Source organism: Ixodes scapularis, unplaced genomic scaffold (genome assembly GCF_016920785.2).
Source record: "Ixodes scapularis isolate PalLabHiFi unplaced genomic scaffold, ASM1692078v2 PGA_scaffold1__304_contigs__length_218370807, whole genome shotgun sequence".
Lineage (NCBI taxonomy): Eukaryota > Metazoa > Arthropoda > Arachnida > Ixodida > Ixodidae > Ixodes > Ixodes scapularis.
Genome location: NW_024609846.1, coordinates 95,254,906 through 95,267,520, shown reverse-complemented (window position 1 = coordinate 95,267,520; position 12,615 = coordinate 95,254,906). Strand labels below are relative to the sequence as shown.

The following is a 12,615-nucleotide window of genomic DNA, read 5'->3' as shown; positions in this document are numbered from 1 at the left end:
CAGATAAAGCTTCAAATAACTGGCAACCATGATTTTAAGCCACAATATGGCCAAGTGTCGCTACTCTGACGCGTAGCTTATTTAATGACACTATTCATGCTCTTGTTCAAGAGGCTTGTAATACCTGGAGGGGCCATGACGTAAACCCCGTGGATTCCACAAGCCACTACCTTTTGACACCTGCCTCTTCCTCATTGTTCCCGCTAGTGCCACTAAATTAGCTAAGGTTCAGAGTAACGACACTTGGCCATATTGTGGCTTAAAATCATGGTTGCCAGTTACCTGAAGCTTTATCTAAAATTACAGGAAACGCTTTTCCGTCCCCCACAAATGTTTAAACAACCCGCGACAGAGCATTGCAATATTGCGTCAGCTTCCTAGCACCACATCTAATGCTGAGGAAGTCGTACTTTTGGATCATGACGATCGGCAGTTGCGTTTGCTCTGAACAAGACCCAAAATGGCGGCGCCCAAAACAATTTTGGGGAACGGAGTGCCGATACTTTAAAGCTCGTTTAGTGACTCTAGGCATGAAGTGAACTCCGGTGTATTATTTTCCTCTTCGTCTTTATTGTTTATTGATTTCAATCATATCGAATAATGAACACATTATATCACGCTACGTGTGTGTAATTATTTGCCTTAGATTTATTAACCTGATCCAGTACTTAAACCATTCATTTATCGATAGTAAATCTTCCAATATATTTTTTAAATGTGAAGGTAAAAAGACACGGAGATTGATGATGATACAGACGCCAACGCCGCCCTCGGAAATTTTTCGAACACTAGAAATCAGCAGTTTGTCTGCCATCCGCCAGGTAGAGCAACAAAACACCCAAACAGTTTTTAATTGAATTTAAAATTAGTCAAGCTCTACACCTATTAAGAAACCAAAGCAAGATCATTGTGAAAATTTAATACATCGCATTGTATATCTATTCCAAACAATAAATGTTATTAGATGTCAATAAATCTGTTTGATGTTCAAAAAAGATATGCGTCAAAAACAGGTAAATTTGAAGCTCTCCTGGAGCGTTATGATTTTGAAAATAAAAAAAAGCCATCGTCCACCCCTTGGGCAACCATTGTAGCTCTAAATGTTATAAAATATTTTATCATAGTTTAATTATTTCCTCAGCGGCATTTGAAGTACCATGACTCGAAGCACAAAAAAAAGTGCTACGTTTGATATAAAATATCTAAACAAAAAAATTTTACACAACATTAAATTTTTTTCTGCATATTACCAATTATAAGCGCTACATCTGTAGCTAATTTCATTGCCCTAGCGCTTGTCATTAAAATATATTTGTGCTGAAAAATGTCAATTTTAGGGCAATATTTGGAGGGATGAAAAAAACAAAGTAGTGCAAATAATAAAAAAAGTGTACCGTTACATTCTGCTCCGACATCATCTTAACAAAACTGCTATATTGAAACCGTGCTATCTTTAATGGATCATTCATAAAACATGAACTAGCGGAAAAGTGAGGGTCCGCGCCATCATATTCGCAACGCTACAAACGGGCATGAACAGTAAGAACCAAAACATACATAATATCAAATGAAAGAGAATTGCATTGCCTTTAGAATGACATCAATCCCATAAAACAGTATTTAAAAGGAGATGAGTAATGACCTGCCAAAAAGTACCTAAACTGCCACATTCAGTGGGACCGTGGCCTTAAGGACACACACGTAGAGACGAACGTCCTTAAACGTTTAGCTCGCACTTTAACAGGCATGAACCAACTAGCTCAACTTCAAGCCGTCACAATGGAAGCCGTGACGTTACAGTTTCGGCGTTACTTGATTGGAGCTAGGGCCACTCCTTCCTCGTGCAGGCCCCTTTATCTTAATTTTTTGCTCTTTCGAACTCGCGCGTCGACGGTAGCGCCGCCTGGATCGCTCCAAGCTAACAAGCGGCACTCTTCAAAGGACGTCACTACTTTTCCGTTTAAAGGGGCTTCAACCCGCACTTGTTCAGATCTCACCTAGGCTTGTTCACCGGTTTGAAGGGAAGGTTGGTCCCTCACCGCGTGACGTCGGTTGTAGTCTGTAGTTTGTTGTTTCTTGTTGGATCGCCAGTTTTTTTATTTTTGTATATTTTATTATTGCGGTCTTGGAAATTATTGAGCCCCCCTACACTCGTTATCATCTCACAAAAAAAAAAAAAAGAAGTTTTACGCGTATTTTCTACGCTGCTCGAAGCAGTTCCGAGCAGGAGGAAGAAGAATCCTATTTGGCTAGGTCGCCATTTTTTCTTCTATTGTTTCAATTTTTCGACACGTATATTTTAAGACGCCTATTCAAGTCAACCTTGGCCTTTCGAGGCAGGGGTACACCTGGTAGGTCCTGTGCCGATGGACATCCCCAGCCACGACCTCGGATATTACCGAATCAGACCATACCTACAATGAAACACAAGTAAGCCCCCAAACTAAGCGACGTAAGGGAAACGGTGATGATGAGGAGATATCAGTAAACGACCACAACGAAAAAATGGAAGAGACGGAAGCCGGGGAGGACTCTGAGTTCACCTTAGTGCAACATCGTCGACAGAGGACGACAGGGGTTCCAGTCCTTCTAACGCCCGTGCAGGAGGACAAGCGGTTGCAGCAACAAAACCCGCTGAAATTGTCTGTTGAAGTAGAGACACTGGCTGGCGTGCCCATCGTGAGACATCGTTTTACAGCAAGGGGAGGCCTTTTACTTGATATCTCAGAAGTACCGACTGTGCATCGACTTCTCAAAGTGCACTCCCTTTGTGGGATCCCCGTACAAGCAACAATACCCAAAGCGTACCTACAAAACTTCGGTCTCATCAAAGGGGTACCAAAGTGGTACACTGATGATGACCTTAACGAATTTCTGGGACCAGCCGGTGTGATCGCCGCTCGTCGGCTCTACCAGCGACGCGAAAATGCAACAGATGTTGCCCAACCAACCAACCGAGTGGTTCTAACATTCCGTCCAAACACCGAGCGACCGGACAAGATCAACCTCGGCTTCACACGGCACGAGGTAACCGAGTACATTGAAGCACCTCCAAGGTGTTTCAACTGCCAGGCCCTCGGCCACACTGCAAAGTACTGCAAGGGGAAAACAAAATGCAAAAGATGTGGAGAACCATACTCGTCCAAAGAATGCCCTGGCACACTTCCCACCAAATGTGCAAACTGTCTCGGTGACCATCCTGCTTCTTATGCAAATTGCAAGTTACGCCTGGCAGCACTTACAAGAAAAAAATCTTTCATTCACGGACCAAAGCTTGTTGAAACACAACGCGAACTACCTGTAGCACAAGAAGAATATCCTGCGCTCCAAAAGAAACAACGCACGCAGATCGTTCCCATGCGCAAGCAGGACGAAAAAATCAACCTAAGAAGGACTCTTCAAAAAGAGCTGCATCGAGGTCAATGAATATCTCTTCTAAACGTTCTGCATCCACTGATAAAGAAAACTCAGGAAAGTCAGATGCGAAGAAGGAGCAACAAAAAATGACCCAGACTAGACCAAATAGAAACCTTGCATACAGTGATGTACTTTCTGGTCGACGTGTGTCTGAGGAGCCAGCGCAAGAATCAGCCACATCCGCCGATAGCCTAATAGGCTCCATCTTCTCTGCACTGCGGAGCGCCATTGCACAAATGCCACCAAGCACCTTGAAGACAATTTTACGAGGAATAATGCTCTTTGAGACAGCTATCGTCGGAATCGTGAAAAATTCTCAACACAGCGATGCCTGAGAGCAAAGCTGCAGGATCCCCTGTGCGCGCGCCGGTAGCGCCTGGTCGTATCAAGATGCTTCCATCGATCATCCAGTGGAATGTTAATACTCTTACACCTCGACTTGCCGAACTTTGTCGCCGCCTCCTGGAGCTTCAACCAAATGTTCTTGCTCTTCAAGAAACGTATGTGCAACGATTATCCTCATCGATTATCCCCATACGTCCAATATCACAGTAAGACACCGCACCTCGACGGGAAGTCTAGGGCATCTATATTCGTGCAGAATCACCTCAAACAAATGAAAATCGACCTTAGCGACTTGAACACTCTATACGGTGAACATACAGCCGTAACAATATAAGAATGGAGAAGCGTGATATTACTGTTGTCTCAAGCTACATACGTCCTCACCAACCATTGGATCCCGATGAAATGAGAAAGATCAGAAGACGCTGTCCTGGGCCAATTATATGGTGCGGAGATTTTAATGCGAACCACCCTGTTTGGGGAAGTGACACAACCACAGAAAGGGGAAATGCGCTCATTGATGTAACGAAAGATCTAGGCGTAAGATGCCTCAACAACGGATCGCCAACATTCATTTGTCCTCTTCTTAAAACAGACAGCGTTCTCGATCTAACATTCGTATCACCCGAAATACAGATGGTCTGGAATGCAGAACCTGACACATGGGGAAGTGACCACGTGCCCATCTTGCTCCTCCCCATCACGGCCATCCCACGGAAGATCAGAACGCATCAGATTACCAACTGGGACGTTTATCGCGTAACCCTTAGCACGATACTAACAGGCCAAAATCCTATAGCAATGGAGGAGGCCGTAACCACCGCCTTTAAAGTCGCCACTAAGCAAATAACGCTCCCAACAACAAAACCAGTCCCAGACCTGACATATTTGAACCTTCGCGCCGCATCCCGGAGAGCTCAAAGAATAGCTAGACGTTCTAAGCGACCCCAAGACTGGACAACATCACGACGAATTGAGGCCAAGCTTCGCAGCTATACCGTACAACTTGGCCGTCATCAATGGCAACAGAGAAGTAATTCACTAAACAGTGACGCTGGGTCCCGCCTCCCATGGACGACAGTCGAATGCCTACTCACTGCAGTCCCACCTAAAGACGACTTCGCAGAAATCGCCATCAAAAACAAAATCTCATTCGCTACCCTCAGAGAACGATTTGCAGATGAATTCACCGCTCACATCAACTCACCAAAGGCGGTTTTTCTTGGACCCAGGCCTCCCGTTCTACACTTCCCAAGAAAGTCAGTTGATGACGACTTCACATTATCAGAGTTAAATTACGCCTTGTGAAACTGCCGTCGACAGAGTGCCCCAGGACCTGAAGGTATAACTAACCAGGCCCTAAAAAACATCGACGAAGAAGACCGACCCAAACTACTCGCCTACATCAACGACATTTGGCAGAGAGGAGTACTACCCGATGCCTGGCTACAATCGACCGTGATAGCTGTCAGGAAAGCGCGCGAATGACTTGTCCTCATATCGCCCAATATCGCTGACGTCCTGCACCTGCAAGCTAATAGAAAGGATGGTCCATCGCCGTCTCACTTGGCAACTTGAACATACAAACGCGTTCCCACACGAACTGTCGGGCTTCAGAAGAGGTCGATCCACAGCAGATGCCATCGGAGATCTTGCCTCGTCTCTTGAAGAGGCCAAAGCACAGAAACATGTTCTACGTGATGTGTTCTTGGACATACATCGTGCTTTCGACGCTCTTCCTCACGACATAATAATAGACAGATTGCCATTAATCGGGGTAGGAGGTCGGTCCCTGGCCTTTGTGCGATCTTTTCTAAACATACGAACGCTCCAAGTTAGACTGACCAGGCATTGGAGTACGCCACGCGAGTGCACACAAGGAGTGCCACAGGGAAGTGTCCTCAGCCCGCTACTTTTCAACGTTGTCATAGCAGCTTTGCCAAAGGAAAGTATATTTCCAGTCAAATGTGCAATATACGCTGACGACGTCGTACTGTGGTGTGCTGGTCCAACGCTCCTCAACAACAGTTGAAGCACAACTCCAAAAGTCTCTTAACACCACCTCGGCATTCCTCTTTCACGCTGGCCTCACATTGTCTACTGCTAAGACCTCCGCACTCACCTACAGACCACGAGGGCGATTAAGTTCCGAATTCTCGAGACTTCGCGTGGAAGGAGAACGTATTCGAAGGCGGACACAAGTTAAATACCTTGGCGTCATTATAGACGACAGAGTGAACTGGCGCCCTGCTGTTAAGCACGTCATGAAAGAGTCTCGTAAACTATGTGGTGCTCTTCACCGCATCGCGAGTCAAAACTGGGGTCCGTTCCAGTCATCACTGTTGACGCTCTATCGGGGTCTCATTGTAAGCAGAGTGCTCTACGCACTTCCCCTACTCGACATAGCAAGACCACAATGGGCAACTCTTGAAACTTTCCACCGAACGGCGCTAAGGTTCTGCCTCGGCCTGCCCTGCTTATCACGAAATGTGCCCATACTCGTAGAAGCCGGCGACTCCCCACTACGGAATCAAGCACAAGAACGAGTGCTTCGACATTTCACTAGGCCCCACAGTGCACCTAATGCAATCAAACTCATCGAAGGCATCATAGCAAGGCATAATTCTTTTTTGGGAAGGATGGGTGAAGCGTTTCGTTCAACAATCGGCTATCCTTTTAACGTTCCCGAGAGACTTCCGCCTCGCTGTGACGAAGAGAAACTGCAAATACTGGCAGCTATTCCTGACCTGGGGGGCTATGTTGCGCTTTTTGCACTCCCAGGAGACTAGGGAGAGGGAAGTGACGCCAACGACACAGCAAACGCAGATTGGGTGTTGATTTCGTTTTCTTCTGTCAACATCCAATCTGCATTTGCTGTGTCGTTGACGTCACTTCCCTCTTCCAAATCTCCTGGGAGTGCAAAAAGCGCAACATAGCACCCCTGCCTCGCCGAGGGAGGGTCGCAGATTGCGTAGCACGGTCTATTACTGAAGAGTTGATAACCACAGACTACGGAGGACAAACGCACATATATACAGATGGTAGCCTACGTGGAAATTCCGCCGCAGCTGCCAACTGCATTCCCCAACTTGGAGTTCACATGAAAGGTCGATTGGACATCTGCCTGAACACCGCTTGTGCCGAGCTTGCTGCCATCTGGCTTGCCTTACAAGAAATTTTTAAGCACGCGGAGCTACACCACTTTGTCATCTTCTCCGACTCCCAAGCAGCTCCGAGGCAACTCACGAACCTGGAAAGAGAATCTCCGCTAGCTCGCACTATAGCCCACCTAGTGCAGAAGGCAGCTGTGGAAGGTGCATCCATCCAGTTTCAGTGGATCCCTTCCCACATTGGCATTCAAGAAAATGAGACTGCGGATTCTCTCGCACGTGCTGCTCATGCGGATGTCGCACCAACAATCTCCGTACATCCATATAATTCGTCAAACAGCCTTATTCAAAAAGCCATTGAGAAACTTCACCCTGACCCTGAAACTGCGGCTGGAACACCGCCGTACAAAATTCCCAAGAAAAGCTTCAGCAGGCCGGAACAAGCTCTACTTCATCGGATAAGGGAAGGCTGCGCCCGAACCGCTTCTCGACTGCATCTCATCAAACGCCTGTCATCCCCAGCCTGCAGTGCCTGTGGTGCCACGGAGGACATCGAACACATTCTCTGGCATTGCAGAGCGGAGAGACCACCGGAAAGCACTTGTGACCACCCTCAAACAGCTTAACATTCCTGCTGGCAACACCAAGTCACTCCTGTTCCCGACAGGTTCGCGGCATTCGAGAACAAAAGCTTTAAGAGCACTGCTTGACTATTTAAAATCCGCAGGCTATAGCAGCCTGTAATACGTCAGGAAAGGACCAAGATCACAATTAGCCAGACAATTTGTTTAATATTGTATCACAGCGTAAATAGTGTATCATAGTGTATTACAGTGCATCATAGTGTCTGTTGCGCCACCTCTCCTACAACCACTCTTGGTTCCCCCTATCCCCCTAGCAAGGCGAGAAAGCTGACCCCACCACTGGGAGACTAACCTTTCGCCTTGCTTCTACCCCCTTTTCACTTTACAATAAACTACTACTAAGCAGTTCCTGCGAGACTTGTTGGAAGAAAAACAAAAAAACGACTCTCTGCTTGTGAAACGTGTATACGTTCTGATAAATAAAAAAAGAAACAAATAACTGATTTTAAATTAGAAAACAAGTATTTTAAAAAAAGGAAAATTAGAAATGCCCCAAAAAAAGAAGCGAACGTTTTTTTGTTTTTTTTTTACCTTTGTCGGGAAGCGAGACACGTAGTCGCAGGCTCGTAGCCATGACCTCGGTACCTACAGGGGTTTCTCCCAGTATCTTCTGCGAAGTGGTGAGAGCGAAGCCCTTGTAGGAGCACCTTTGTGTGTCGCGGAATGAGGGGTTGGAGAGATACCCTCCACTTGATTGCTATACTGAAGTACAAAAATGGAAGCACGATTACAGCGGGCGATTAGATTGGGCGATTGGCGCACCTGCGCAAGCTCCAGTCGGGCGATGCAAGCATGTTTTGTCGCCGTCGACCAGTCACCGTCGAAATTCCTCCTCGGGAGCCTGTCGCCTATAATATGCCGAAGCTTGAACGCCAAACAAAACATTTAGAAGGGGTGACAAATATTAAACAGCGCACAAAAAGTCGGCGGAAGAGAAAAGTACAGTAGAACAAAAGAGCCAAATGTGAGGACCGGTAGGCAGATAAAAAAAATTGGGTTGTGTGTGTGTTTATACAGCCTAGAACTTGGTCTGCCTCACAGGGGCGACGAGTCTCCCAGCTGTAGATGAGCAATTTAGCCAGTGCAGTACAACCGCTAGCCTGGGGTCTTTAACGTGAATCACGCAGTAGTGATACACGACCGCACGCCGGTAGGATGCTCATCCAGATCGAAACGGGCAGGGGTGGGGCTCGAACCCAGGATCCCTGGGTTCTGCAACGCGAGCTTTCGCTCCACGTGCTCCGAGCTGGTGTGCGCTAGACCACTCGGCCACCGATCTTTTTTTTTTTTTTTCTTTATTGCATGGTAGGTACAAAAACATTCATGTCATTCTAACAGCACTGCACAGCTTTTTTGCACAGCGTATTAAAAATCACGCATTTCGAGGAGTGATTTTAAATAAAAAAAATAAAAAGTCCACTCCGGCTCAGGTTCACAGTTCAAATACACGCTCTGTACTTGTTTTACAAGGTTGAAGAAATATATCCGCACTTCTTTTGCGTCGAGGTCAGCATGTCGAACAGCCATACGTGATCTCCAAATGCTGCACAAAGCTAACAACATAATCATGTCATAAGGGACTTCATTATCATTATCCACTCTAAGGAAACGTATCCCTGTTGGGGTAACAGGTAATTCTTTCTTTAGAGTGCGTTGGAGGACATCCCAGAAAAATACCGCGTCCCAACAAAAAATAAACACATGTTCAATAGTCTCAGGTTTTTTACATAGAAGGCAATTTACCGACCATGGCACATAGATCCCTCTTTCTTTAAGCCAAACCTTAACTGGCAAGGTATTCGTGTGTAATTTATAAAAGAAAGTCTTAACAGCCGCGGGAACACACATCCTTTTTACAAGTCTAAGCACATCGTGGCCATGTTGGGACACACCTCGATACAAGGGCATAGGGAAAACACTCACAACTAAATCGCGATAGAGCGCTTTTTTACTGACATCACAAAGGTAATTCAAAGAAAAACGTGCTGTCAGAAACCCCATCGTGTCAACAACTTCTTTCAAAAAACCAGTGATTCTTGTTGGCTCGCCGCCATGAGAAGAAACAAGAAAAGATGGCAAATGTGGTGACACTTTTGTTTGAATCAGTGTGCGAATGAACGGGTGTTCTTGGTCTCTCAAAAAAAAGAAGCGCGACACAAGTTGCTTGACAAAAAGGTGGGAAAGCCCCACGCCACCGTTACAAACTCGATGAAAAAGATTGTCTCGTCTCATCGGCTCATACTTCGAGTTCCAAATAAACGCGGCGAAAATTTGATGAAATTTTTGAACATTGGTTCGCGCACAATGGATGACCTGAAGAACATACCAGAGCTTCGCAATCAGAAAAACGTTACAAACAGTCGCTCGGGCAAAAATGGACAGCTCGCGTTGCTTCCAACGAGAAGCACGCCTGTCCAGGTCGGTAGCGACACCCGACCAGTACGTTTGGCTATTCCGGAAACTTTGCAATGGCACCCCGAGGTACCTGCACGGCACTGTGTCCCAGCATACACCCTCAAATTCTGAGGGTGTAGTGGCCCAAGCACCATGCCAGAAACCACGGCACTTTTCCCAGTTTATAACAGCACCAGTAGCGTGGCAAAACCTTTTAGCCAAAGTTATGACTTCGGTAACGCTTTCTTTGTCCCTACAAAAAACAGCAATGTCATCGGCGTAACTCATTATTTTTACTTCTGCATTATAAAATTGGAAACCTCGGACGCGTTGACTATTTTTTACGCTTAAACAGAAAAGCTCTAAATACAAATCAAACAAAAGGGGAGACATAGGGCAACCTTGTCGTACCGACTCTCGTACGTTAATAACAGAACTGAGCTCTTTGTTCACTATAAGCCTTGTTGTACAGTCCTTATAGGCCATCTTTACACCTTTTAGGATGGCGTCACCAACATTGACATGACTCAAAACATCAAAGAGTACATCATGGCTAACACGGTCGAATGCCTTATCTAGATCTATCTGTAGCACTGCAACCTGCGTGGTGCTGTCACTGCAGGCCTCCAGGACGCTACGAGCCACATGCACATTTGTCAAGATAGTCCTCCCCTGTATCCCACACGTTTGATGCTCGCTTATTATCTCACATGCGACACCTTGAAGACGACGCGCCAGAATTTTCGCGAAGATCTTGTAATCGGTATTGCATAGCGTTATTGGGCGATAACCGGTGACGCTGCGCAGTTTCACGGGGTCATCAGATTTCGGTATCAGGACAGTGTAGGCACGAGAAAACGAAAAGGGCAAACATTCTCTTTCGTAGGCAGTATGTATGACGTTCAAAAAAACACTAGCTATTAGGCTCTTAAAGTTCTTGTAAAATTCTGCGCCCAATCCATCCGGTCCCGGCGTCTTAGAGTTCGGCAGGTCGTCGATTGCGCGCTCTACTTCTTGGATCGTAATTTCTTGCTCAAGCTCTTCGCGTTCATCATTCGATAGCCTTGGCAGTTTTTCTAAAAGCTGGGCATAAATGTCCATATGACACCCTTGCGTTTTGTTAGCAAAAAGCTGTGCGTAATGCTCGAGGAAGGCCTGTGCTATTTTCTCGGGATCCGTAGTAATCATTTGCTTGAATTCAATTTCGGCTATTTCGTTCCGAAGTGCGTAACGCTTCTCGTCTGCCAAGGCACGCTTAGTGGGCTGCTCGCCCATTGTGTATTTTTCTGCACGGGCGCGCACTACTGCACCACGATAGCGCTCGCGGTGGAGCTGATCTAATTTTTCTCTGACATACTCGACGTCTTTTACCCCATTACCGGGTCTTTCGCACTCTGCTTTACATAGCTCTATCAAGTCCTTGTTTAAACTGCGTTCCTCACACCGGGCGTTGTACGAAAGAATTGATGACCTCTCAATGGCGATTGCCTTAATTTCTTGTTTTGCCAGTTCCCATTTCTCGAAAATGTCCACTCCCGGCTCTTTAAAAGCATCTTTCAAAAACTGTTCTACATTTTTTAGAAAGACGTTGTCTTTCAGAAGCTTTATGTTTAGTTTCCATAAGTTCCAATTAAACTTTTTCTTTTCAGGTGCTCTGTCGCCTATCGTCGCGATAACCAGACTGTGGTCTGAGAAAAAGACTGGAGTGACACGGCACTTTCCTAAATGTTCTGCTAGAGGGGCAGAAACATACACCCTGTCCAAACGCGCACTGGACGACGCTTGAAAATGGGTAAAGCGCTTTTATCAAGGGGCTTTAGCGCGCACTACTGCACCACGATAGCGCTCGCGGTGGAGCTGATCTAATTTTTCTCTGACATACTCGACGTCTTTTACCCCATTACCGGGTCTTTCGCACTCTGCTTTACATAGCTCTATCAAGTCCTTGTTTAAACTGCGTTCCTCACACCGGGCGTTGTACGAAAGAATTGATGACCTCTCAATGGCGATTGCCTTAATTTCTTGTTTTGCCAGTTCCCATTTCTCGAAAATGTCCACTCCCGGCTCTTTAAAAGCATCTTTCAAAAACTGTTCTACATTTTTTAGAAAGACGTTGTCTTTCAGAAGCTTTATGTTTAGTTTCCATAAGTTCCAATTAAACTTTTTCTTTTCAGGTGCTCTGTCGCCTATCGTCGCGATAACCAGACTGTGGTCTGAGAAAAAGACTGGAGTGACACGGCACTTTCCTAAATGTTCTGCTAGAGGGGCAGAAACATACACCCTGTCCAAACGCGCACTGGACGACGCTTGAAAATGGGTAAAGCGCATTTCCTTCTTCGCGTTTTTTACAGTGCCCACATCAATCAGGTCATAATCCTCCAACATTTCGCCCAAAAGTAGTTCACTCTTATCAGTGTTCCGTCTTATTGGCGATCTATCCAACTGTCGTACAACACAATTAAAGTCACCCACAAGGACTAGAGCTCTATCGCAATCAAGATACCGACGTAAACCGCCAAAAAATAAAACGCGGTCAGTGGTCACATTTGGGGCGTAAATGCAAATAAGCCTGAATTGATTTGACGTTAGCACAAAATCACACATAATGAAACGTCCTTCAGTGTCCGTTGTAACGCATAACTGCGACAACGGTACCGACTTTTTCAGAAGCAGGAAACACCCTGCCGAATGACCAACTGCATGCG

The 12,615-nt window shown here is 46.0% G+C and overlaps 1 pseudogene; it reads left to right on the top strand.

The window, feature by feature from the left end:
* The window catches only part of LOC8042039, a 29,334-nt pseudogene extending 25,582 nt beyond the window's left edge, over positions 1-3,752 (top strand).
* Positions 3,753-12,615: the final 8,863 nt, after the last annotated feature.